We start from the raw sequence: 25349 nt of genomic DNA, 5'->3' as shown, positions 1-25349 counted from the left end.
CTGAATCCTGAAAATTTCACTATTCTCTGCCTAAAAGCCAGTCGCATCTATGTACAGAACATGGAGGTAGAATGCAAATCATCAGACAATGCCACAGCGCGGTATTTACGCAACCCCACGTTAATGCCCACAGCACACAGAGCCAGCATTGCATGAGTTGGAGCTTCCTTTGCTCAAACAGGAGCTGCCAGTAGAGCAACAGTCACATTAGCATCCTTTGTAATCCACAAGGACGTATGTCACTGCATCAGTCTGGTTTTGGAAAGACGTCAAAAGAAAAGGTTACCTGCAAAATTCAGGGTTTATTTTTGTCCTACTGCAATACTATTACCTGCACTCCTCCAGCATTTAGAAGGGACAGCTTACAGCTCACACAGACTAGCAAAATGAAATAGAAATGAAACAGTTCTTTCAAATATTCATTTCTGACATTCCACAAAACTAATGCAAGTTCCAGGCAAACAGAATGGAGCCTTTCCAGGGTAGCAGTGGATCAACAAAAAACAAGCGCTAGGCAGTAGATGAATCTACACTATCCATTTTGGTGCTTGCTACCCTGCAAGTGCTTGCAGTACAATCCCTTCATTCAGATATTTCAGATTAATACTGTACTCAGTAACTGCTGAAAAGGTGCTGTAGCTGTAAAAACACTCTGGCCAACCATGACAAAAAGATATTTGTGCCAACTGCCACATTCCTGTTTACCAAATATGTTATAAAACTAGCATGAAAAATATGTTTATTACCTGAGTTACAAACATGAAGAGAAGAACATTCATTGACCAGAAATTTTAATTTAATCTATCCAGAACAGACTGTAGGACAGACCCAAACAAGCCGTATTTGACACAGATAGATTAGACAGATGGTACAGCATGGTATAAAGGGGATTTGTGCTTGCTTGACTTTGACATGGCTGAATTACTTATTAATTGCAGACGCAGAAGAGTTATGCTGGATATTTTACAAAGATTTAATGCCTATTAAAACTTCGTACCATTCAAAATTATCATACGTTCTGTACAACAAAACAGGGATTGTTTTGCAACTTAATTCTGTTGCACACTTTTCAGAGCCTATCATGATGTATTTCAATATTAAATGGATATAAACAGCATAAATACTAGCGCTATACTATTCCAGAATCTTTCTGCAACCTGTGAATTTACACAAGAACAGGGAAATTAACTGAAAGATGAATAGAAATCCTGATTTAAAATAAAACCGCTGAATTCCTGAAGGCTGCTGAAAGCCTCCAACTTCAAAACGAAGACACTCAGCACAAGAGCGCTCTGTATTCATCTGCTCACTTCACCAGTGGCTGCTATTGGATTCGTGAAGCACAAGATTAAAAGACGTTATTTGCAGGGAATACAGGAGGGGGTGAAACTCAAAATCACTATCACATTTCTGGGGACTATCCAATCCCGAGTTAACACTGGGAGCCCATACATACGGCAGTAACAGAAACACTGAACACAGATGCTGATTTAAAACAGGCCATTTCCCCTGAAGCTTATTACACCTTAGAATAAGCATTTCTGGCACCTGCTGTAAACATCACAGGCCACGTTCAGCATCGGTGCAACTCTATAGCCTTAAGCATACTCATACCTGCATGGATTTGTTATATTAAGAGAGCTGTAGTGTAAAATGATAGCACTAGATGCAGCAAAACAAGGCATTTCTCCAAACTGGCCAAAACCAGAACAAAGCAGTGTACGGGCATGGGTTACAGAGCGGGAGGGGAATCTGGGAGGCAGGAAATTACAGAAAGCCTCAGACATTCTCTACAAACCAATGGTTGCCAGCGATCGCCTCACCTCCGAGACAGACCCAGCTAGATACCAGTCATTTCATGGGACAAAAACAACCCCTTACTCACAATCTCCTCCCAACACCAAAGGAGGAAACGATATCATCTCCCACTCCAACAAGCATAAGGTGAAGATCTAAGCTCCTATATACAGGTATCAGGAGTAACCCAACCACAGAAAAGTTATGAGCTAAAAAAGAACAGTCATCATCAATTGTCCAAAATAAGAGTCCCTAAATAAGAGGAGTAAATAAACAAACAAGGTAACAGACTGTGGACTTGTGGAAATGGATACTCATGTTTTCATTTTACCTCTCTGTTAGCATAAAACCTTCCTCTACTGACTTTTGCCACTGAGTGCCAGAAAAGCTCTATGTCCAGTTTGTTCTTGTTAACAGAAGGCACAATTGCTGGATACCAACTACCCCTTTGACACACACACACACTCTCTGAACTGGCAAGAGTACACAGAACAGCATCTGGAGAGAGACCGTGGTAACCACACAGCTACTGCACAGAGAGCACAAGAGCAGAAACAACAAATTAATTAACCATTTCAATTGATGAGTTCAAAGTTAGCCTCATCATCATCCCTTTAACAACAGAACTAGCAGAAAATAAAAGCAATACTTTCACCTCACAAAGTAACAATCTCTGTAATTCTCTACACGCCTCATTTGAGACAAAACAGACAGCACCGAGATTCAAAACCAGAGTAACTTTCTTACCTGCAGCATAACGCTAGAAGCTTAATTTTTTACAGGTGTTAAGACACCAACAACTCCCATCAAAATGAAGTGGGTCTCCAATGCTCCGAGCCTAAGGCAAAACTGTCATCTCTCTCCTTTCATTAACCTGAACAGTACAGTTCACAGCAGCTGTGTCTCTAAGCACAGGGTTTTCAGGACCCCTCACCCTGCCGAGGCTTTCTGAAGGCTCAGAGTCGGAGCAGGCAGAAGGGGGTTGTTATCTTCTCTGCAAGTCCAGGTAATACCCGCAAACATTTTAACCAATGAAAAATTTCACCCATCAGTATTTTTCATTTTCTGTGAATTAGATGGGAAAGCAGACACACTTGAAGCCAGGCCACAAAACATTGCCAGGAAAAGAGGAGCCTTAAGACTATCAGGTGGTCATGGGGCTATGCAGGAATTCTCTAGCCCCATATATGCTGCTAGGGCTTTTTTTTTTTTTCTTTTTTTCCCCCAGATCACATGGCACATGAGTCCGCTGGCCCAAGCTGCGCAATGCAGCCAACACCCCAAACGAGGAGCAAGCACAGGGCAGCGCTGCTCTGGGCAGAGCTCAAGGGCTGGCTGCCGCACCACTCACTGCTCTGTACCATCCTACTCCCCAGCACAGAGAGGCAGCTATCTCATCTGTGTACTGGGAACTCCATTTCCTACCATAACCCTAGTTTCTTTACTCTGATTGACAAATGAAGACACAGACAAATTTGCCTTCAGATACCCATACAAAGATTAGGAGAAAAGAGGTTCTGAATCAGCAGAAACTAGGGACATTTTAGAAGCTCTGTAGGAATTACAGTTTGGGATTGCCTGCTCCTCAGGCAGATTCTCTTTCATGAAGACTAGCACAGCTCCCTCTCCTTCCTCCCACTTGAATCTGCTATTAATTTAATCAAAGGTGGTTTACGAGCAAGTTGAGGACAAGGAATCTGCAATTTAACCCTACTGAGAACAGCCAGCCATAAGTCTAAACAAATTTTCCGCTCCTCCCCGCCCCCCCCCCCCCCCCCCCCCAAAAAAGCATCAGCATTCTTATCCACATAATTTTCCATTTTGCTCACCTTCACAAAGCTGGTCTTGAATTTAAGCTATTTGAAAAAGTCAAATTTGTTGCAGTCATAAAAATTATTTAGTGTAAAGGCCATTGTTTCCACCCTTGAAGTACATCTCTGTTAGTCTGGCAAGTATCAGCTTGCCTTAGCGTTTAGGCTGCACCGAGTAAGCTGGTATTTTACCAATACTTGTAATTTTAGAGAACAAGTGACGTTATTTCAAAATGCCCTAGCAAAATGACCTTCACAAGAGGATTTCAAGGCAATCACGTAGATTGCAGTAAGAAAAAACGGGGAGACAGAAAAATAGCTTAGACGCCAGGACACAGTCAAATAGGGCTGAAGTGCACGCTGTGCAGGAGCCCAGGGAGAGGCCTTCTTTCAAACACAGCAGTTTTTCCAAGACGGATAACGGACCTGCTCGTACATCTCTGCATAAATCTTAGACTTGCTCTGCAGAGTCCTTTGGCAGCAGAGCACACACACTTGCCCAATCATTTATTGAGACTGCTTTTCTCACTATGATTGAATCACTGCTCAGGAAAAAAGAAAGAGAAACCGATCCTAAAATAAGCCTCCCAAGATCTGATTCATGTTGCTAAATAATTAGTGTTTGTCAATGAAAAATGAGCACTGAAGCCAAGGTCCCTTAAGCTATTTCAGATACTTTTACTTTTGTATACACCAAAAGCCATTTAAAAAAATTCAAGACACCGCTGCAGCAACTTGGGCAAATACTGGCAGGTTCATGAGGACCGCTACTTGCTTGTAGACACCACGTGCCACCACACACTTTTTCAAACAACATTTAGAAATGAAAGTATAACTGAATAAAACTGAATTAGACAGAAGATGCTGGGGATGTCAAACAGAGAATGGTGAAGCTGGTACATGACAGGAGGCATGAGGATCTATCACTGACAGAACAGGGAAGCGCCATCACTTATTTACGGAAATGCACAACCTGCAAACATGTGCTACCCAGAGCTGACACTGTTCAGCCATCTTCTTTTTCCAACTACAATGTAACACAGAGGAGAATGAAAATTAAATTATTCAGGCAGCCAGCCCCGTGGGTACAGCCTATGAGCCTGTTTTGCCCAGATGCCAGTGTCCAGAATTTAATTGCTTCAGTATGTTACTGAATTAAAATAATGCACTTAACTGCTTGCCCAAGTAAGCACTAACATGGCATTAAAAGCACATCAACATCTTTGTATTTAAAAGTGGTTAAAAGGACCCAAGTAAAGACATTATGAGGGGATATCGATGGTCTGCAGGTCAGTTCTTGCATAACATACTGCACACAAGCCACTGACATACATTTCACACACGTTAGCATTACCTTCCAAAGACAAGCTACTAAATTCTGTCTCGATTACTAAAGGAAGAGTAACTAATAACAAGTTCATTTCTGTATATATTCAAGCCCAGAAAGCTACCTTTAGCATGAATGCAGGCACAAGTATTAGATCTGAGGGATCTAATACAAATCTAATGCAAATAGACATGCTTAAATAATACCTGCTCCACTTACATCAACAGGTGATATGGTCAAGAGAAAAATCATTGGCAAATTTAGAGACCCTGAACAGCAACCAGAGGCCATTGAAAACCAGGACCAAATAGTGTGGGCTAGGTGTATGACCAGCCATGACATCCCCTCCCCTCTTAACACCGTGGGTTTTCCCAGTGTTTCATCTGTGACTGAAATTCAGCTTCATCATGCCCCTTTGGGTTTACATGCTTTGGGCTTTACTTTGGTTAGAGAGCAAGTTTGGTGAGCATAAAGCTGTGACCAGAGAACTATGGCTTGGTGCCAGGATACGTGGGAGAACACAGAGGGACCTTCCCTTTCTTGGAGCACCTCCTGAAGGTGGGCACTCCAAAGCCAGCTACTGGGGCATGGAGGGAAAGCATTAGCACCACTGAAGTACTGCGATTCCCCTGCGATGCGGCCAGACAGACTGACAACACAAAGATTTACCATGCTTCTTCACTTACCACCAGTGGTCAAATCTGACAGCGCACATCACCCAATCCAAAATGGCCTTTCTCCTGGGGTAAATCCAGGACGAGCCCATTATGCCGCATAGAATAGTGTCAGAGACCAAAATCATTCCAGTTTTGCCTTGCTGGGATCCACCCTGTCTGAGTGCAAGCAATCTCCAGCCAGAGAGCACCCACCTCTGTGCCCCGGTAGCATGAAGCGGCAGGGCAGGGGAGTTCTGCACTCACCGGGGAGCCGGGCGAGGCTGCGGGGTCCAGGCACGGGGCTGGGACGAGCCCTGACACTCTGGGGCGTGACACCCAGCGTTGCTGCGACGAGCTGGCCCCTCTCTGCCTCAGTTTCCCTGTTCCAGAAAAGGTCAGTAATGCCTGGCATGCTGGCAAAGCCCTTCGTGAAACACAGCTGGGAAATGCACAGCAAGTGCTCTGGCCGGCCATCACACAACTGGGGACTGCGGGGAAACATCCTGCTGTAGTCTTCTTTTCTAAGAGGACTGCAGTTTATAATGGCTGACCATCAGAGTGGTTTCCAGCAAAAGGCAACTGGTTCAACCAAAGTTAAGTTGATAAATGAAATATTACTGCTAGTCTCCTTCCTACCCATAGAAGCTAAGCTAGAGAACAGAACGGAAAAAAGGATCTCTCTTCACTTTGAACTTAAAAGGCAATTAGAAGAACAGTATTCCCATCACTCACCTGGACCAAAGGACCGCATGGACAAATTAGATTTTCTTTTACAGCAGATGACAATTCAACCCCTTATTTTGGCTAAACCTTTTTTGTTGAAAGCCTTTCTGGACTTCATTTCCATGATAAAAGGTGTGCATTGTTTAGTTCCCTTCCTTGCCTCATAATATCATTAAGATGACATTCAAGCCACAGGACAAGTACAATTTTTTTCCCCATTAAATATAGAATGGTCATTTCTGTTTGTTTGTCCTTTATTTCGCCCTAGAGGAAATTCTCTTTTCCAATACATCTTTTGTTGATGGCAAGTTTAAGGAAATGATTTTGCTGAAATGGTGTTTTATTATTATATTCTACATTAGTTAATGTACAAACAACACTGGGGAAAAAAATAAACACCTGCCTTTCATCTGTGCATTCTTATAGCATGTAGGCTGAGGATATCAGCACCAAGTGCACACATTTGAACTTGCCAAGCCCTTGATCTTCCCACCAAGCTCAATCATTCAGATTGCACCCACCCTTGTAAGTGCCCACCAAACAGCAATTAGTGGCTTGCTACGATTTTCAGTCCTCCTGCCGTAAACGTACAGGGTTGAACCCGCAGCCTCCAGAGAGGAGGCAGGTCTTTCTTACACACCGTGCTAACTGAATAGGGTGCTGCCTGCTACCCAAGTCACTGTTACACATTCATTTGCATCAAAGCCAGGATCAGAATCTTGTTCTGATGAAATTCTGTGAATGCAGTTTTCTATTTTAAATTCATATTTTTACTTTTGCATTCCTTCCAGTCCGTTATTTCCTCCATTTGATTTTAGATACTCTTCACTTTCTTTCGATCCATTTCCTTCTTCTTTCTTTCTCCCACCCACTTGTACTCTTTGTTCAACAACAGATTAGAGTTGAAGAAACGGGGGTGAAGAAGCCTCGGCTCAACTCCTACATAGCTCCAGCCTTGGGAGTGAACCTTTGACACGTTGAATATTTAAATTCTCTGGTAAGACTAATGAAAGAATTTCTCTATTCACAGCTATTTTGAACACTGTAGAGAAGGCTCAATATTTGAATATTGGAATTGTAATAGCAATTGCAAAAGGAATGGCCTATTTTAAGCAATGCACTGACTTCATGGATGACTTACAATCACGGCACTGTAATACAGTGAGAGGCAATCAAAGAAGAGACTGTAACACAGTCAATTTTGTGCACGAGGCTTGCACTTTCCATGCCATTTTGGATTCTGCACAGAAACAGAGTTGGGGAGATTTATCGCAGTCTCCAACAGAAACCACCATGCAGCAAAAGCATAAAATTAGTAATTATGACAGCTTCTCAACACATCCAGCTGCTAAAACCAACCAGGTGTTACCTCAGGCTACAGCTAAAAACAGGGCTAGGAGGTAGGCATACAACTGCAGTGTGATTCTAACTGGGACAATAGCTCCTTTCTTCCTCATCACTCAGCAGTCCTTGAAATGAAAAGTAATTTAAAAAAAAAAAAAAACACAACCCAAAACCAAAAACACCCCAACAAAAACCAAAACCAACCCAAACTCCACAGCTAAAATTAACTATAGGCTTGTATAAAAATTCCCTCAGCTGCATTTCTTCTGTTTTTTGTTTGGTTTCTTTTTGCTGTGATACTCAAATTACAAAGCCTCCTCCCCCTTTTTGTTGACACTACAGATAGCCTGTAGCCTTCATTCTAAAACCAGTAACTCAGGAAGAAGCCCAAAAAGTTTTGTTTGTTTGGTTTTTTCCCCCCAGAAAACACAACTTTTAAACCACATACTGTCAAACACAATGCTAATACTAACTACGCTATTGACCATGCAAATCTATCCCATTATATTTCCTTGAGCTTCCCGTGAGGCTAGTTTGCGTGCCTATCAGACTGCCAACATCAGGAACCCTTGTTCAGGCCAGAGTGAAATAACTCAGTACCGACAGACCAAGGATAATTCTTCATTGTCAGAGAGACCTGGATCCACTAGCAATAAATCAACATCAAAACGTGCCAAATGCCAGTCATACAAATACAAAGACCACACCATTTCCCCAAATATGTCCCTTTTTCTGGAAATTGGCTCATCAGTCCTCGTATGAGAAACCCAAACCCCAGACAAGCCTTACTTGGTCATTCTACTGATATAATATCAGCACCGCAGAAGCAGGAACAGGCTGTTAACACAATTACTTCACAGTATTATTAAGAAGAAAATAGGCTGCAACAAGTTTGGACACTAGGCCATTAGGCTTTAACCTCTAAGAGCATATCTTCTGAAAGCAGCACTAACAGCAGAGCATTTTTCAGACATAAAAATTAACAGTAGTTATCTTGAACAGAATCCTGGGAAGCAGAGGTTCAGACACTTTCTTCTGCTGTGACCCCACATTGGTGTGGCTCCAAATACCTAAAAACACAACTGCGACCCTGCTCAAAAGCATTGGAGCCTCCCAAACCCACCATAACCCCCGATTCAGAAACCACCCCCCCAAGGAACAGGGCGCTCTCTCTGGCAAGTCAGATCATGTCTCCAAGACAGCTCACTGACTTCTCGGAGGAGTAGCAAAGAGTTTTCTAAGTGATTCTGGGGAACGAATTCCTAAAGTGCAATATTCAAGGACCATGTATCAGCATAAAAAACGTTAGCATTTAGAAGCAAAAACCAGTAGCCATCTAGCCTCCGATTTCTGATACACTCTACAGTCTTGACTTAAAAATCGTATTCTGCCTGGAGAACTAAAGTGAATACTGCAATTTTTTCCTGGCACTTATGTCTGAAAGCCGGCAGATCTGGAAGTGCTAAAACCATAGCCATTGCAGTTTCAGCACCCACCAATCTTCCGCTTGGCACTTCCCAAACATGAACTGTGCCCTTCAGGTTGACTGCAGAAAAGAGTTCCAGCACTCTGAAGAGAAATACCTGCATTGTCCAGGCAGTAGTTAATGAAAGTCAAAACCAGAATGGACAGATTTTTAAAAGGAACAAGAATTTATTGCTCCTGATGACAACAAAAATGGGAAGCTTTCTTTAACAACATAATCAAGGACGGAAACTACGTACAAAACATTCCAGTCTGCTACCATACACTGAGGCCAATTCAGAGAAAAAGAAATTAAGTGATATATTTCACCAAAGTTAAATATTTTTCACTATACAGGTAACTTAAGTACCTTCTGTTTCAGGAAAACAAGATCATCATTTAGAACACTGGAACAACACAAGTGAGTTTGCCATTTGCAAGAGCAATTTAACCAAAATTGGGAGCAATTCATTGGGACCACGGTCCATATGCCAAAAAGACATGACTAGAGAGTTACAAACATCCCAGCCTCAGCCCACTGCAGTGCCATTGTCAGCACCTTGACACGAACATCTCATTGCTTGAGAAAGCAGCCCACCCAGAATTAGAAAGGTTGGGATCTCAGTATAGAAACACGAAGCACAGACAAAACACACTATGAAGTTCAACGTGTGGGTCTACCTTCTGCATGGTCGAGAGGTCCAAGACCCTCCTCTTACACAACAAAGAGTAAGTTCACACTGGGATGATGTTCCCCACCTCACTCGCCAGGTCCTGAGCTCCTTTGCCAAACCAGGCCCGTGGACATAAGGTTCAGACAGAAACATAATGAGAACCTCAATCTAATACCAACACATACATTCCCTCAAGACCTATCAAATTTATACTGCAAATACTTCTGACCAGCGTGTGAACCGCTGTGAGGCAAAAAGCAAATTCAAAATATGGTTTGTTATTACAGTAATATTTGCATAATAGTTATTTACATGTATTATAAGTATAAGCATAGTTTCAGGACAGTTAGCCCAAGGTGATTTCGTCCATCTCTTTAATCCTTTAATAACATGCTTGGAATGCAATTTGGAAATTCCCCTCTGATAAAGTACTCATGCTGCCTGCATAGTGACCATTTCTCAACATTCATTACCATCAAGGATTTTAGTCTTTTTAAAATTGCAACATTTTGATCAAGCCACAAAACAGAACATTAAAAATACACACAAAGTTATTGTTGTCCTTGTTTTATATATTTGCATGCCCTCCTATCTCTCTTTAGAGCATCAAGTAATATTATGACCAAGCTACTAAACATCAGAAAGGAGATGCATTTATATCAAAATACACATAAAACTTTTAATGGTAAGACTGCTACAGGCGCCGATCTAATCGAGTTTGCCAAAAATTAATTTCAGGCCCAAAGCTCTTCCATGGCTCCTTGGCATCCTGCCACAGCTTATGACAACCAGAAGTTAAAAATGAAAACAGCTGTACTACTGTTAAAGGCACCCTGGAACAATGTGGACGCGCTGCTCTGCAAATTGCCCTTAAGGTGACATGTAGGTTCATCGCCCCACGCCAGGAATCTGAGGAACTCTGCGACTCTGAACTCTCACAGCAAGCTGAGCCACTGCAACCCCAAGCGATTCACATTATTTTCTGCTAGTCAGCAACAGCTGTAGAAACATCTCTAAAATGGTTGGCACGCCCTCTGCCAACTCAGCGCTCCACCTATCGCTGGTATGTCCATGTGTTCCTCACCTGTCAGCTCTGCTTCAGCAAACAGATCATCAGGTCTTCACGGTGTTTCTTTTCCGCTTGTTTAGAAGATCCTAGTTAAAGCAATCAAACTTCTGCTTTACCTCAGCCTATCAGCAATAAATATCTAAACAAGCATCTCTAGATCCTGCTATACCCCTACAGCATATCTAAATGCTGATGTTTGTTACACATACTCCAGCAGCATAATCTCACTCAGGATTTACTACCCGATTAGGATTACTTAGACTAAAACCACAGATACGATAAGAGCTATGTGCTCCCTCTATCACTCACACCTGCCCACAAAGAGGGTATCATCATCCTTGACTCCTATTTACCGACATTTTGGTATCTTTTCACTTTTTTTTTTAACCAAACCTTATGTTTCTAACATGGTTCAGAAATGTAATTGAGCAATATAAAATTATCTCAGATACATTCTTCTGCGTATTTTTGCATGAAGATGATTTAAAATCTCAAGCTACAGAGTGTGACAATGTAAATCAGCACAGCTTCACATGCTTGGATGTAGCTATGTAACTTGGCACAACTGGGGATTCAGACCCTTCATTCTTAAGCGTCACAGAAAAAGAAGAATCACAATATTGCAATGAGAATAAGCACAGAAGGTCCCTCTTTTCCTACTAAACAAAGCGAAGAATGCAGTTAAGTTTCATTACTCATCTAGCAGATAGTATAAGTCATTACACTACACTATGGTTACTCCAGTACTTGTCTGGGAAAAATATCTTTAATTCTTTGTTGTATATGTTTAACTCAAAGTCATCTTATTCTTGTTTGTCTAGCATACAATGGGAATAGATCTCTAAAAATAACCTACTTCCCCCATCTTTCAGCTCCTCAGGGCAGTTTAACATATTATTAGCCATTATTCACATTTCTTACGTAAACTGTGCAATTTCTGGAAATTCTTATGCCTCCTAATACATAATCTGAAGGTGTGCAAGACTGAAAAAGACAAAGCTCAGTGAAACTCGATTGGATTGCATTTTTTTTACTTTACCTCTATTTACCTTTTACCCAAGTTTCACGCAAGCATCACTCCTTGGAGTCAGATCCTGACCAGCAATAAAGCTACTTTACACACTCCAGTGATAGAAAGCTGCAAAGCTGGCTTAATGGGCCAGCTGGGGTCAGGGAATCCCTCCGTGGTGCAGAGCGGGTGTATCTGGTATGCCACATCCTCTCCCAAAACAAACTTTGGAGCGTAACCACTGTGCCCCACTTCATCCTAAGCTGATGCAACAGCCTGCCTTTCCCAATGTATTGTAAACCAGCATAACATAAAGGAGCCTTGCAGCTGCTGCTGCTGCTGCACAACAGGCTAATTAAGTCTCCTCCCCACAGAGAAGCTCAGGGACTGCGGCACAGGGGACATAAAACTGCTCTTCTCCAAGCTCAGGCCATGTGGACCTAATACCTGGGGCCAGAGATTTCAGTTCTGGTACAGGCACGATGGGAGAGTTACATCTTGTGGTCCTCAAGAGCTAAACTGATCTCAGGCTTGTAGTGCAGACCAGAAGCTGACGGGTCTTTTTCCACAAATGAAGTAATCCATTTGCCTTTTAGAAAGTGCAGCTCATCATTTGTCCTGAAATCTGCATGCACTAAAAGGTCATGACTTACAGTAGTCCAGACTTTTTGTTCTGAATCTCATTATTCCGAAACATTTCCACTCTTATTTTTCCTTTTATTGAGTTCCTTGTCCAGGTCCCTGCAGCAATGCAAACACGCATCCAGGGAACAGTTATTTCAATCCGTACTTTCCTACAGCAGATTCGCACCAGGGCTAAACACAACCACCTGCTGACTCAGTACATTACAACCTTGCTCCAAACAAGCAAACCACCCCAGCCCCCGCACTTTCCTCACACTATCCCATTTAGAAGCTAACTCATCCTCTTTCCGTAAGAAACTAATTTAGGCATCACAGGTTTTAAGTTTAAATGGCTTATGCCAATGACTAAGGCTGCACAATCAGATTCTTCTGTTGACAAATTTGACGCAGGGCTGAAAATCAAATTTGCTTATTTTTACCCTTAAACAAAACCATATATGGTCTGCAGTGGTAAACCACTGCTCATTTTAATATCCAAATACTGATCGCTTGCATCCAGTGCCTTGTGCCAAAATCCTCTCACCAACAATCAGTCCAGGCATGTCTGAGGCCGCTGAACTGATTTATCTCTGCCTTGATACTTCCAGACAGTTCAAGACGAATTTGAAGACACTACTACTAACCTACACTAAGATAAAAATCCATCTCGTTTCTCATTCAGATAACAATGAAGATTATATAAACAGCTTTCCCTAAGCTGGGACTGTGGGGTTTGTGCTTCATTTGTATGGTTTTAATACAGCTTTTTCCTTCTCACCTACAGTCCTATCCTGCCTTCAGCTAAAGACCTGAGAGGGACCTAAACATTCTTAAGATGCAAACAGAGTATATTAGAAAAAAAAAAAAATCCCCCTGAACCCTCAGTCAATAATCCATTTTTAGGAAAGAATTTGTGCTAAAATGAGGTAAGTGATAACTTTCCAGATCTCCTGTTATCCAGAGTACTATTTTAGGGAGAGTGTGACTGCATTCGCGCTTGTCGCATAGTCCTGCTTCCAATCTTCTGGCAGATCCCCAGCACATTCCAGTATTTAATGCACAACGCTTATTGGGATGCAGCCCCACTTATCTCCCAGACACATTGACTAAGACTTTCCCACATAAACTGACCCACCCTTTAGTAGCAAGAGGTCACTCAGTACAATCAGCCTTCAAATGAGAAAAACAATCAGGAAAAGCTTCTCTGATGCCAAAAACACGAAGAGAATAAAATACAACAGGCTCCAGTGTTTGCTTTATCAAAGCTTGAAGACTGCAAGATAGATTTTCAACTGATGCAAAGCAGTGTAACTCCACCAAAGTCAACCAGATTTTTTTCAGGCTTAGGATCTGGCCTCCTAAAAGCATTTAAAATTACAATAAGAATACGTTACTCTAAGAAAAGGATAAAAATAAAGAGACAGCAATTAATCCATTCACCTTTGACTATCATGAAACTGTAGAGAATTATTCGTAGTATTATGCACAGAAAAAGGCCACAATATTTTAAGTTACAAAAATAAAGCAAATGTTAAACTAACTAGGCTATCTTTATCACATACGGACCCTACATGACAAGGAATACCTGTTAACTTAAGGTGAACTGCAGCATGGTAGTTTAAAGCCCATTTTTTTTCCCCAACTCATCATCTCCGAGTCAGGCTGACTAAAGGACTGTTCGAATTCAAGAGATGTGGATCCCATACTTTTTGAAAGTTCAGGCACCCAAAACCAGTGCATGCTGCTCAACTCCCTTGCTTTCATATTTCATATAGTGTAAGTAGCAGAGCGGGAAATAAGATCACTAGCTTTCCTGACTTCCTCACTAGACCCCTGCACGAGACAGGCTCTAATAAAGGGTGCTCTACTGGATGATCCTCCTATATCAAAACACCTACTGACTTCTGTAAGGCAGATTTAGGCCCAAAGTACCCTTCCAAAAGCACAGAGACAAGTAATTTGCTAGTAAGAGGTGAAAACAGACGAGAATTATTAGCTTCATGCCACATTCCAGTGCTGCTATAAATGTATATGCCACTAGCATACTGGAGCCACAAGCTACCCACCAGTGCAAAGCTCGCTATCTGCAGAGACTGGCTATAGATCACCCTTAAACACTTTAATTAAATATTTGTTTACTAAGAGAAAAGTCAGTGAAAGCCCTTGGGAAGAAAATCTCATAATTAGTTTAGCTACAGACAAAAGCCAACACTTTCACACTCAGATGCCCAAACTAAAACCTGTGGGTGTTAAAATAAATTTATCTACGTTAAGTTAATTTAGATACAGCAGGCAGCACCTTTTCCCTTCTAAGCCAAAAAACCAGAGGAGCTGCTTGCTATAATTAGCTGGAGTATTTGTGGTGTCCAGGCACTAAGCAAAATTGATTTCATGAGTGGAAAAAATAAGCATTTGGTCATACTGAACAAAACCGTGTTTTCTACTCTGCATTACTGACTGGAGTCACCAATCAACCCCCTTGTAAACCAGGCTCTAGACCTGCCCAGTCAGCCAGCACTCACTGTGCTGTAAGAAACAATATATATTGACAGCTTTCTTGCCCTTACAAACACAAGGCTCCCTTTTATCATATAAAAGTAAGAATCAAAAGCAGATATTCCGTGCCATTCTATAATAAATCAATCAACAGAACGATAGGATTAATTCAGGACTAAATAGCAGTAACTTACAAAAACAAAAAATGCAGATCCGGATTACTGCTTGAAGGTAAGAAGTCCCCACAACGCCTTGTAGAAGACCTTGACCATGTACTTGGGACTGTAACACTACTGGGGGCTGAATCCCACAGTGAAGATTAAAGACCTCCCAAAGATGCCTGTTGGTCTGGCTTGGGAGGCATTTCTGCCTGGTATCAAGTTCGGCAATCAGCATGACCTTAAAACATCAGGGCCGGGCTTCTGAGAGGAGCCTCTATGTCACCTCAGAGCACCTCCCACCCAGCTCACTGCCTCGCCCCAGCCAGCCCCCAGCCACTGACGCCTCTAAGGAAGTGGAAAAATAGAAAATAGAACTCCACAAAATTCGGAGTGGGGGGTGATCCTTCCTGACCACTACAGGCACGCAACTGAAGCCCTGAATCATGAGATTTTAGCACAGTCATTATCTTAATGTGATGCTGTGTTTTAAGAAACCTAAAGGCAAACTTAAAAAAAAAAAAAAGACAGAGCTAAAGGTCTGTAGTCCCTATGGACTAAGGCCAGAAAGGATCACAACAACCATTCAAAAACTTTCTATAGCGGTCCTGCACAGATGAAGCATAAACACTTTATTCATTAAGTTGGCTACTTCAAACACATTAACCTATGTGCCATTCAATCATGTGGGCAATGAAGCAGTATATAAAAGCTTGGGTTTTTTGCTTTACATCTGCATATTTTCATCTCTAATTACATCTTCCACCAGCTAAACTAAATCTTTTTAACTATGTATACAACTACATATCTTCAACAGAACCAATATATTGCATATACCCTCCTATAGACCCATTTACATGGGGGACTAGCAACTGCCCACCCCTGACTGAAGCCCATGTCAGGGATCATTCCACATTCTCACAACTGTGTTAAGTCATGATTACCAAAACCAAACCCAGTGGTCACTTGTCCAATAAAATTCAGCTGTCAGTCAATCCCTATTCCTTTCTTAAAAATAAACAAACAAAAAAAACCTTTGCTGCTACTTCTTTGCAAGTCTTTTTCAATGGCAAGTCCACAGTTTCTCCAATTACTTGCAGAAGCATCCTTGTTTCGTATTCTTACAACTATACTAACTCCAAGCAGTATGACTTCAACAGAGAAGGACAAATGGTTTCCTCTTGTGTACAGCTGAGGATATGTGAACAAAAACAGGAGACTAAATCCAAGAACATCATTCCTGAATGTGTTTCACAGATCAGAGGCAAATTGTTCAGCAGGTGTAACTTCAGGATCTGGCCACTTCTTCCAAAAAGAGAACAGTCTATGTTCGGAACCCCAGTAAACAGAAAAGCTACTTAATTTGGAACATTTACCTGTGAACAGTTTCATAGCCATATATTTTTAGATCTATGAACAGAGTATTAATGGCACACCTCTCCTGTTCCAACGGCATGACTGGTATGACCAGCTAGTCTATTCGTAGTATCTAACAGGTGTGTGTTAGCATCTGTTGGCACAAGATTTTCACGCTGAGTGGCTCTTTTGTTCAGTTCTTGCTGCCCTCTTGATGTGAAGGGTTGCCGAATAAATCAAACCAACATACCATTTCTTTTTAAAGTTCTAATGCTTAGAACATTCAAAAGATTGTGAAATAAAAATGACTGCACAACAGCGTAATATGTTTCTCTGGTGGTAGTGGTGACACACCAAAGAGATTCCTGGTGTGCTAAAAAACATGCAGCTTGAAAAAAACAAAACATAAGTTTGTGCAATATATAAAAAGAGTAGCAGGAAGAAAGTGAAAAGACATGAAAAAGTAAGAACATCCTGAAATTTTCACTGTTCAACAAGAGAAAAAAAAACCTTAGAGAGAAGAGGCTGAGAAAAATGTTAATGGTGCTGAAAAACAATAGCTCAAGATACTCCTCAACCTTAATCTGTCCTTGGCCACAGGAAGATGTGTACAATCCCTGAGCACAAAGATTATAGATTGGTGTATATCTTTTCCTAATCACATACATTTTACTGCAAGTAGAAATAACACTTTCAGACGCAACCCCACCCTCCCTAGCCATCTTTCTCAAACAACTATAAAATCTGTTATGAACTCAACCATCAACTAACAATACATACGAAAGTTTTTTCCATGCAAAACTGGGCTTTTTAATGAGGAATGGTCAGTAAAAAAATGTGTCTGGGATTAACAATACACGAAAAAGAAAGCAAGCTAGACAAAACAGAAAAAGAGGTGCCTGCTTAAATATATAGAATTGATCTAGACCACTCTGTTAAAGCTGTTAAATAAGTTGAGATATACTAGGCACAAGAAAAATTCCTTACACGTAATATCTCTGTAACCCTTTTTTCATTAAAGGAAAGCAGAGCCTCGAAAGGTCCAGCTGTAACTGCTGCAACATTGTACTCATGTTCATTAGAAAAACAAATTCACAACAGATCATTTTAAAAGTAATAATAAAAATCTGACAAATGAAAACCATATGTGGAAAAAAAAAAATAACAGCGGGGAAAGCAGTCTTCAATGCAGTCTCTTTGCAGAACACCGATTATACCTCGGTGCCATTTGACGGTACACACATTTCAGCTCCAACACTTGCTTCACCAGGCGAGTGTGATTTGGTGATAACAATCAAACACAAGACGATTTCTAAGGTGCAAATACACTAGAAAGCAAGAGAAGACAACTAGATTTTCACATTTAATATCTCTAGGCCAGATTCCCGCTGGTTTAACTTGGGAAAGTTGCCATGAGCTTAGGCAGAGGTAAGGATCCAACATACTGGCAAACTCCCCAGCTGCATCAGTTGGGAACAGGAGCAAGCCCCCAGCATGAGCTCGTATGTCAGAAAAGCCCTATATGGCTCTACACAGTTTGTATCATGGAGCACCGGCCTGATCTCATCAGAAGTTTCCACTGCATGGTGCGCACCACGCACCACAGAAAACAGCCTGCACTGCTCTCCCTTCACAACCCCCTCCTTCAAGTGAGAGTCGGAAAGATCCAAGGGGTTGCTGGTGGCTCCTCGCTCTGACGTAAGGCTGTCCAGTTCCTGTAGCCCGAGCGCCGCAGTTTGCAAAGGTCTTCCTAGAACCGCGAAATGGCGAGCAGGAGGCCTGTGGTCAGAGATACCATACTGGACTGGATTTAGGAGCTGATTCATGGGTAATGGGCAATGATAAACTATTGTACTGGTTTTTAACTTGTGCCCAGATCAGATGACGAAGGAATTTAGGTGCCTATAGAGATTAACTGTCTAAATAACTTTTGCAGTCTGAGCTTTACACATCTGCATAAACAGACCTTCTCATCTGTGTTCCACAAAATATGTCCATGTACTCCTCACTAATGAAATACAATGTTTATTTTACAAGTAATCCAACTACAAATATTAAATCCTGTAACTGACCCACATTAAAAATAAATCCTTAGACAGGTGACGTAATATAAATGAGCATTACAGGCCCACCCAAATAAAGGGGTTTTAACTGATTAAATCTTATATATGTTGAAGGAAAAACAAAACATCTTTCATAAAATGGTTTGGTACGCCTACTCAAAAGGAGCTGAGACATGGGGCAGCATTCTGGTCTCCATACATGTAGCATGAGTGTTTTGCCCTCTCTCTGTTCCACTTCTGTGTGCAGGCAGAGTTCAGTAATGCACAGTAATTCCAAAAGCTGCAGGATTCATGCCACCATAGAGATGAAACAGCATCTGTAATGCTTTTTGCCACATAACTGCTGCAAGCTCCTATTTCATCCCAAAATGCTGCATCCTGCTTTAGCGAACGTCGTTTACTGCACTTAACCTGCATTACAGAAAAACACAAAACGGGCTACTGTTCCATAACCTGACCTCTTTTTTTAATACCAACTTTATGCTGCTGCATAAACTAACAAAATATTCCCTACTTATTTTATTTATTGCCTATGTAGCACTCGTTGTGACACATTAGTGAGCCCGCTAGTCCATCCCCATAGCCCTACAACCACTGCTAAGTCATGTAGGCATCACAACAGCCGTTGCTGTTTTACCGATAAACAGCAAGAAAAAAAGAATGCCATTGGCATAATAACGATTCTTTAGAAATTGCATCTAGCTGCCATCACCCACCCTTCCTGGCTCTTTATCCCCTATCATTTTCATCTCCTATCTCTCCCTCCAGAGGCTTCTGAGTATATGCAAGTCCTTCTTCCAGCAGAGATTTCCTGCAATGGCCTGAGGAGTCACAGTCTCCCTTGACATTTTCACATGGCTATCTCTTCAAATAAATTACTCTACACGACTTGCCTCTACAATCCTTAGACTGGGGAGCATTGTTCCCCAAGATGTCTTTCAGCACAACATATTCACAGGGCTGAGTGAATAACAGTATTTTTTCTGAACTGGCTAGACAGTTCAATGAGCAGGTTTCATAATATTTCTATCCTGTCAATAAAGGTCGAAGGCTGTACTGAATGCTCCGGATCTTAATAGTTTATGTTTATTCCCTCTTACAGTAATCCTGCTTCTGATTTTGAACATTTAGCATTTATATCTAGGGACAATGTTGAGTAAGTACAATCTAGAAATACAGGTTGCTACTCACCTTCTTTAAACAAGGATGCAATTTTACTCACAATTAAGATATCAAAATTACAAATTCAATTGCCCACTCTAGTTTAGTATTATCACTCCAAGAGCAGAAGAATCAGCCTTAAAAGAGGGCTATCTAAATAAAACGTCAGACCCTAGTGCCATGAACAAGGATTTTTCAGAGCTGCTGCAGTCTTACAGTATCTAGCAGAAGTCTGCCATATTTTTTTTGTTAAATCAGGCCTATATCTATCTAACTGCAAGAGCTATCTAAAAGAGATAACGTAAATCAAGTCCATGCATTGTGCCTTTTAACTGTGCATTCACTTAAGGAACACAAGAATCTATAAATGCAGCGGATGAAAGCAACCAAGCAACGCATCTAATGATTGCGAAAGGCAAACGCCACTCCGTACGGGCATTATTCCCAAGTCCAGCGCTCCCACAGTACAAAGCACCGCAGCAGGCAACGACCTGACAGCCGGCCGCTAAGACCCCAATAACAACAGGACGCCCGTCCGCACCGCCTCCCCACGGGCGCCCACCGCAGCCCCGCGGACGCGCCCGCCCCGCCCGCGCTCCCCCGCACCCCGCCCCACACACCGGCCGCGCCGCCGCCCGCTCCCGCAGCGGCCCCCGCCTCCGCTCCGCGGCCAAAGAAAAAAAAAATTTTTTTGAAAAAAAATTACACGTATTTTAAAAGAAATAAAATGAGAGTACTAGCGGTCCCGAGGCGCAGCGCGCCCGCGGCTCTCCGCACCGCGGCGGGGCGTGCGGCTGCGCGGCAGAGGCGGCACCGGCGGGGAGGGCGGGCAGGGGCGGCGGCCGCGGCCCCCGGGGAGAGGCCGGGCCGGGCCGGGGCCGCCGCAGGGCGGGGCGGCTCCGCGCCCTGACAGCCCGCCGGGGGCGGGGGGGGCGCAGCCCCACGCCGGGGCGGCGAGCTGGGGGCGGAGGGGGGAAGGCCGCACCCGGCCCGCGCTGCTCCGGGGCCGCTGCTCGCTCGCCCGCCCGCCCCGGCCCGGCGGAGCGAGGCTGCTGCGGCGGGGCTGCGGGAGCCGCCCGCGGTCACCGCCTCGGCGGGCCCGCCGTACACACAACACACACACACTCACACACCCCGGGAAGCGGGGGGGCCGCCCCCGGCTCCCGGCCCGGCCCGGCCGCCCCTACCTCTCTGCTGCCCGGGCGGCGGCTCTCCCCGCTCGGCGGCGGCGGCGGCTGCAGCAGCGGCGGTGGCGGCGGGGAGTGACCGGCGGCGCCCGCAGCCCCCGCGGCGCTGCGCTGCGCTCCGCCCGCCCGGCCGCGGCGGCTGTGAGGGGCGAGGGGCGGGGACAGCGCGGCGGGGCGGGGGCGAAGCGCAGCCCCCCGCCCCCGCGCCCCTTCCCTGCGGAGGCGGCGAGCGGCCGCCGCCGCCCTGCGGCGCGGGGAGCCGGGCCCGGCGCCGGCAGGTGTCCCCGGCGCCTTCGCAGCCGGGCCGCCCTCCCCACCGGGGCACCGGCGCCAAGCGGCTCGGGGCGGGGGGGGGGGGCCTGGCCTGCTTTCCCCGGTAACGGCGGGCGGTGCCGGGGGAGCGCGGCGGAGCCCAGGGGCACGGAGGGGGTCCTGGGGGGCCGCGCCTGTCCTTTGCCTCACCTGGTGCTGCTGGTGGGGCCTCGCCCTACCCGTCACCCCCAGATCTTCCCCTTCTGCGCAGCGGCCGCGCCGCAGGCCCTCGCTCCCAGCCTCCCTTGAATGTTACCCCACTGCTGCCAACTGCTCCCAGCTCTCCTTCCCTTACATTTATTTGGTTATTGGGTCTCTCCAGACTTCATGCTCCTCCTCCTCTGACACCCTCTCCTATCTCAAAGACAATGTTGGCTCACCCCCAGCATCCATTTCCTCTAGTGCTACTCTCCCACTGCTCTGTCATTCCTAGTGGAAATCCCATCCTGGGTTTGACTTCCTCCACTGCAGAGTCATCCTCTCCCGCTTCAATCCTGCCACCTTCCTACATAAACAGCCCCCTTTGCCAGTGTCACCCAATCCCCCGAAACTCAACCCCAGCCGCCCTTCTGCCGCACTTCCCCTCTTCCTCCTTCTCTGGGTAGGATTTTGCCTGTCTCCCTAGAGAAAACTGCTAACACATAGCCAGCGTGCCTTTCCTCCTTCCTCCACGCTTCTTCGCCATCCAAGTCCAGAGGCAGACATTTCTGCTTCAGGTTTCCTTTGCTAATCCTAGCCCCTCTGCTTGCCTCTGTGTCCTCATCCCCTTCAGGCCCATTCTCATTCCCGCCCATCTGCTATCCCTAACCTCTCACTTGCAATACAGCTATGGACTAGCGTTATCCATCTTTAAAAAAAAGAAAAAACAAAACAACAACAAACCAGAAATAACAAGCCACTGTTGGTTTCATTTGCCTCGTTAGCTATCATTCTCTTTGCTCCTGCTTTTCATCCCCACACTCACTCCTAAAAGCAGTATTTAACTGCTGTCTGGAGTTTCTCTCCTCTGCACCTATCTCAAACTTCCTCTTATCTGGCTCCTGCCCCTTCACACGCAGCTGCTTTGCCAAAGTTTCTAATATCCACTTCCTGGCATAATCTCTGGAATACTGCTTCATTTCCATCCTGTCAAAATTATCTTTTTGATATTTTGTTCTCCTTTGCTTTCCAAGACTGCCCCCCCCAGAGTCACCTCCTTACTGCTCCTTCAGTGCATCCTCCTCATACTCCCAATTTCCAGTGGGAGTCCAAATGGGACACTTAATCCATCATTCCCTCTGTACTTATTGTTAGGTGAACTCACCCCATAAAATATAAACATGTAACATACACATTCAGTAACAGTCTCTGGGATCTACCTCTCTATTTCCAGGCGTCTTATCTTACCCAAATTAAAAATCTCTTTCTGCCCTTTTGGCAGCTGCAGGATGGCAAGCCGCTGGTTCAACATGTACAAAAGAGAGCTCCTAAACCGCAATCAAACAGGCCAGTAACTTATCTGCTACCTCCTGTCCTGATGACAGCAGCCAATATCGCCACCCTACTTGTCACTCAGGCCTCTGGTCTGGACACCATCCTTAGCTGGATTCGGCTCCTTTCTTTTTATGCAGGCCAGGCCTAGAACACTGCCCTGCCCTATCCAGCTGAGTGGCCAATGCTCTCATGCAGATTCTCATCACCTCACTTTTCAGTTTCGGCTGCATCCCTTTCTGTATCCTTTACAGATGCACCCTTGCCTATCTGAACTCGCTCCTAATGCTGCTGCATGTTTCCTTTCCTCATCTGTCATTTGGAACAAGCCATCCTTTTCTCCACCTATTTCCAGTGGTCTCACTTCTCAGATCAGGCATAAACTGATAATGGGCAATTTCAGCTCTCCCTGTACCTGCCCATATTCCGTATCAGCATCTACCTTTGACTTGTCCAGGATATGAGACAAGTAACCTCATGCTTTCTCTCAAAGTCCCAAGTCCCTCAAACTTGGGAAAAGTTCCTCAGGCATTCAGAAAGCCTCTTTAAAATGTTCTGTCACCATAAAGCCTACAGGAATCTTGACAAGAGTTAAGCGTGTACTTCCATGTTTGTCATCTGTGGTGGTTCATATCCAGTTCTTGGGATGCAGTAAAAATAAAACAGCTAAGGGGCCGCCCTGTCCCTCTGCCCCTTTTTTCTTGTTCCTCTCTTGCACTGGTTCTGGTGGTCCACTGATCCTTCCCCACCTTGGTACAACCTAATTCAGCAACAACAAGAGAACAGTTCTCTGCCGGCTCAGTGAGCTGAACTGTGGCTCAGTGAGCTGAACTGGCTTTCAGCAGCACACTGTTAGATCAGCTCAATCATCTTGCCTAACGGCACTCTTAGATGCTAAAATATCTAAAACAGGCCATCTTTGCTTGCTTTATTTGTACAGCATCTTGTACAATAAGAACCCACGATTAGGGCTTCCAGATAGATACTAGAAGGTACTTGCTTCTATGTAATGTAAATGGTGGTAACTAAAGAGGTAAAGAGAGCTTTTTTTTTTAATTTAACAACAATAGTAATTCCAAGCAAAACCCTTCTTAAAGATTACTGTAACAAAGGCCAAGTCAATCGCTTCAATCACTTTAAAAAGTTATATACACAGAGGAAAGAAAAATAAATGAAAACAATTTTTCCAGCCTTCTGGAACCCCCCCAGACAGTGGTACTGAAATTAGCTGGAATATCTGCGGGATTAAGACACTGCTCCTGATCAACAGATTCACTAAATCTGGCCCAAATAACAGGAAGAGTTCTACACAGTTTCTTTATTATGCGCACGATATGTTAAAATATTTTACAAAACAATTTCTGTTAGCCCAACTAGAGTTTTGCTCTTAGAAAAAGCTGAATAATTCAGCTGTGAACAATAAAAACTAGCAAGCGCATAAGTATATGTATTCTCTCACATTTCAGGCTCTGAAGGATAAAACTTCTCAGATTTTTGATCCAGCATAAATGTTGCTTTTACTCTAGCCATCAGCAATAGGAATTCAGAGAACTTAATGATGTGTGTGTGTATATATATAAAAAAATAAAAAAAATTATTCAAATGCTAGGATGTTAAGAAACATGAGAAAAAAAATCATCCTTCTCTCAACTATTAATATCTCTCAAGCAAGCAGGCAGGAAAAAAGATTGTAATACATGGGAGTGAGCAAGAGCATCCAGCATATTTTAAGATTCTGTCTGTCTTAACCCACATAGCTCAAAGATGGGTGGGCCATCGATTATCATGGAAATAACTGGGTAGGAATGAATGCCTGAAGAAGCAAGAACCAGAATAGCAGGGGCATTGTGGGCTCCAACCAGTTATCCCAGTTACTGACAGTCATTTTCTTCCTTTTAAAGAGCCCACATTTTGTAAAGAATGTGGCAGGTATTTGCCACTGATGGTTAGAAACAGCATCTGCAGGTTTGACAGAGAGGATGCCATTTTCATTTAAAAGATGACTGCAAATATTTCTTAGTATTTTCGGTGTGAACCTTCAGCTCACAGGGTTAGAAAGCCAAAACCTACAACTTTGTGACAGTTAAGGTGGGAATACTTACAAGTTAAAATACCAGCGCTTCCTAACACCAGCAAGTAAACCCAGTTAGACAAACAGGTTGTTCACACTGACAGCCACATTCCCACTCCTTTAATCAAACTGAAAGCAGTAGAATGAATGCCCATATTAGAAACTGTTGTTAAATGAAGTGGAAAGGGTCAGCAAAGCAATGCTGGGTGAAGTCACTCCCCTTCTGCCCATTACTTTGTAGTTAGCTTTGGCTTGGAAGCCCGAGGTTTTTTTTCTCTCACACATTTTGTCCATGCAGCCATAGATTTCTTACAATTCAAGAAATATTTAATCTTTTTTTCTTTTGAAAATTTACTAAGCCACTCTGCTCAACAATATTGTCTGGTCCTCATCCCACAGAAACATACCCATATGCATATTAACACCTTCAGCAAGAGGAAAACACTATGTAGGTGTGTAAAGGTAAACACATTCCAAAATCTCTGAAAGATCATTTTAAAATAAAATTATAGTTTAAATAACCTAATGCACTGTTCAAAACAAAATGGAAGAATTTAGTGTAGGGTTTTACTCTTTT

At 43.6% G+C, this 25349-nt stretch overlaps 1 protein-coding gene across 2 annotated transcripts in view; it reads right to left on the bottom strand.

Moving 5' to 3' along the window:
• The window catches only part of SPTBN1 (spectrin beta, non-erythrocytic 1), a 136311-nt gene extending 114883 nt beyond the window's left edge, over window positions 1-21428 (bottom strand). Inside the window, exon 1 of one of the 2 annotated variants that reach the window (XM_050894809.1) lies at window positions 21382-21428. The gene's annotated coding sequence lies outside the window, so the exon portion shown is untranslated. Of the gene's footprint in view, window positions 1-20919; window positions 20949-21381 lie in introns of those variants that run through there. The other variant, XM_050894810.1, reaches the window with a different exon arrangement.
• Between the last annotated feature and the right edge of the window lie 3921 nt (window positions 21429-25349).

The sequence above is a fragment of the Gymnogyps californianus genome, chromosome 3 (assembly GCF_018139145.2).
Source record: "Gymnogyps californianus isolate 813 chromosome 3, ASM1813914v2, whole genome shotgun sequence".
Classification (NCBI taxonomy): Eukaryota; Metazoa; Chordata; class Aves; order Accipitriformes; family Cathartidae; genus Gymnogyps; species Gymnogyps californianus.
The sequence above is the reverse complement of the archived record's forward strand: the minus strand, read 5'-3'. Positions and strand labels throughout refer to the sequence as shown.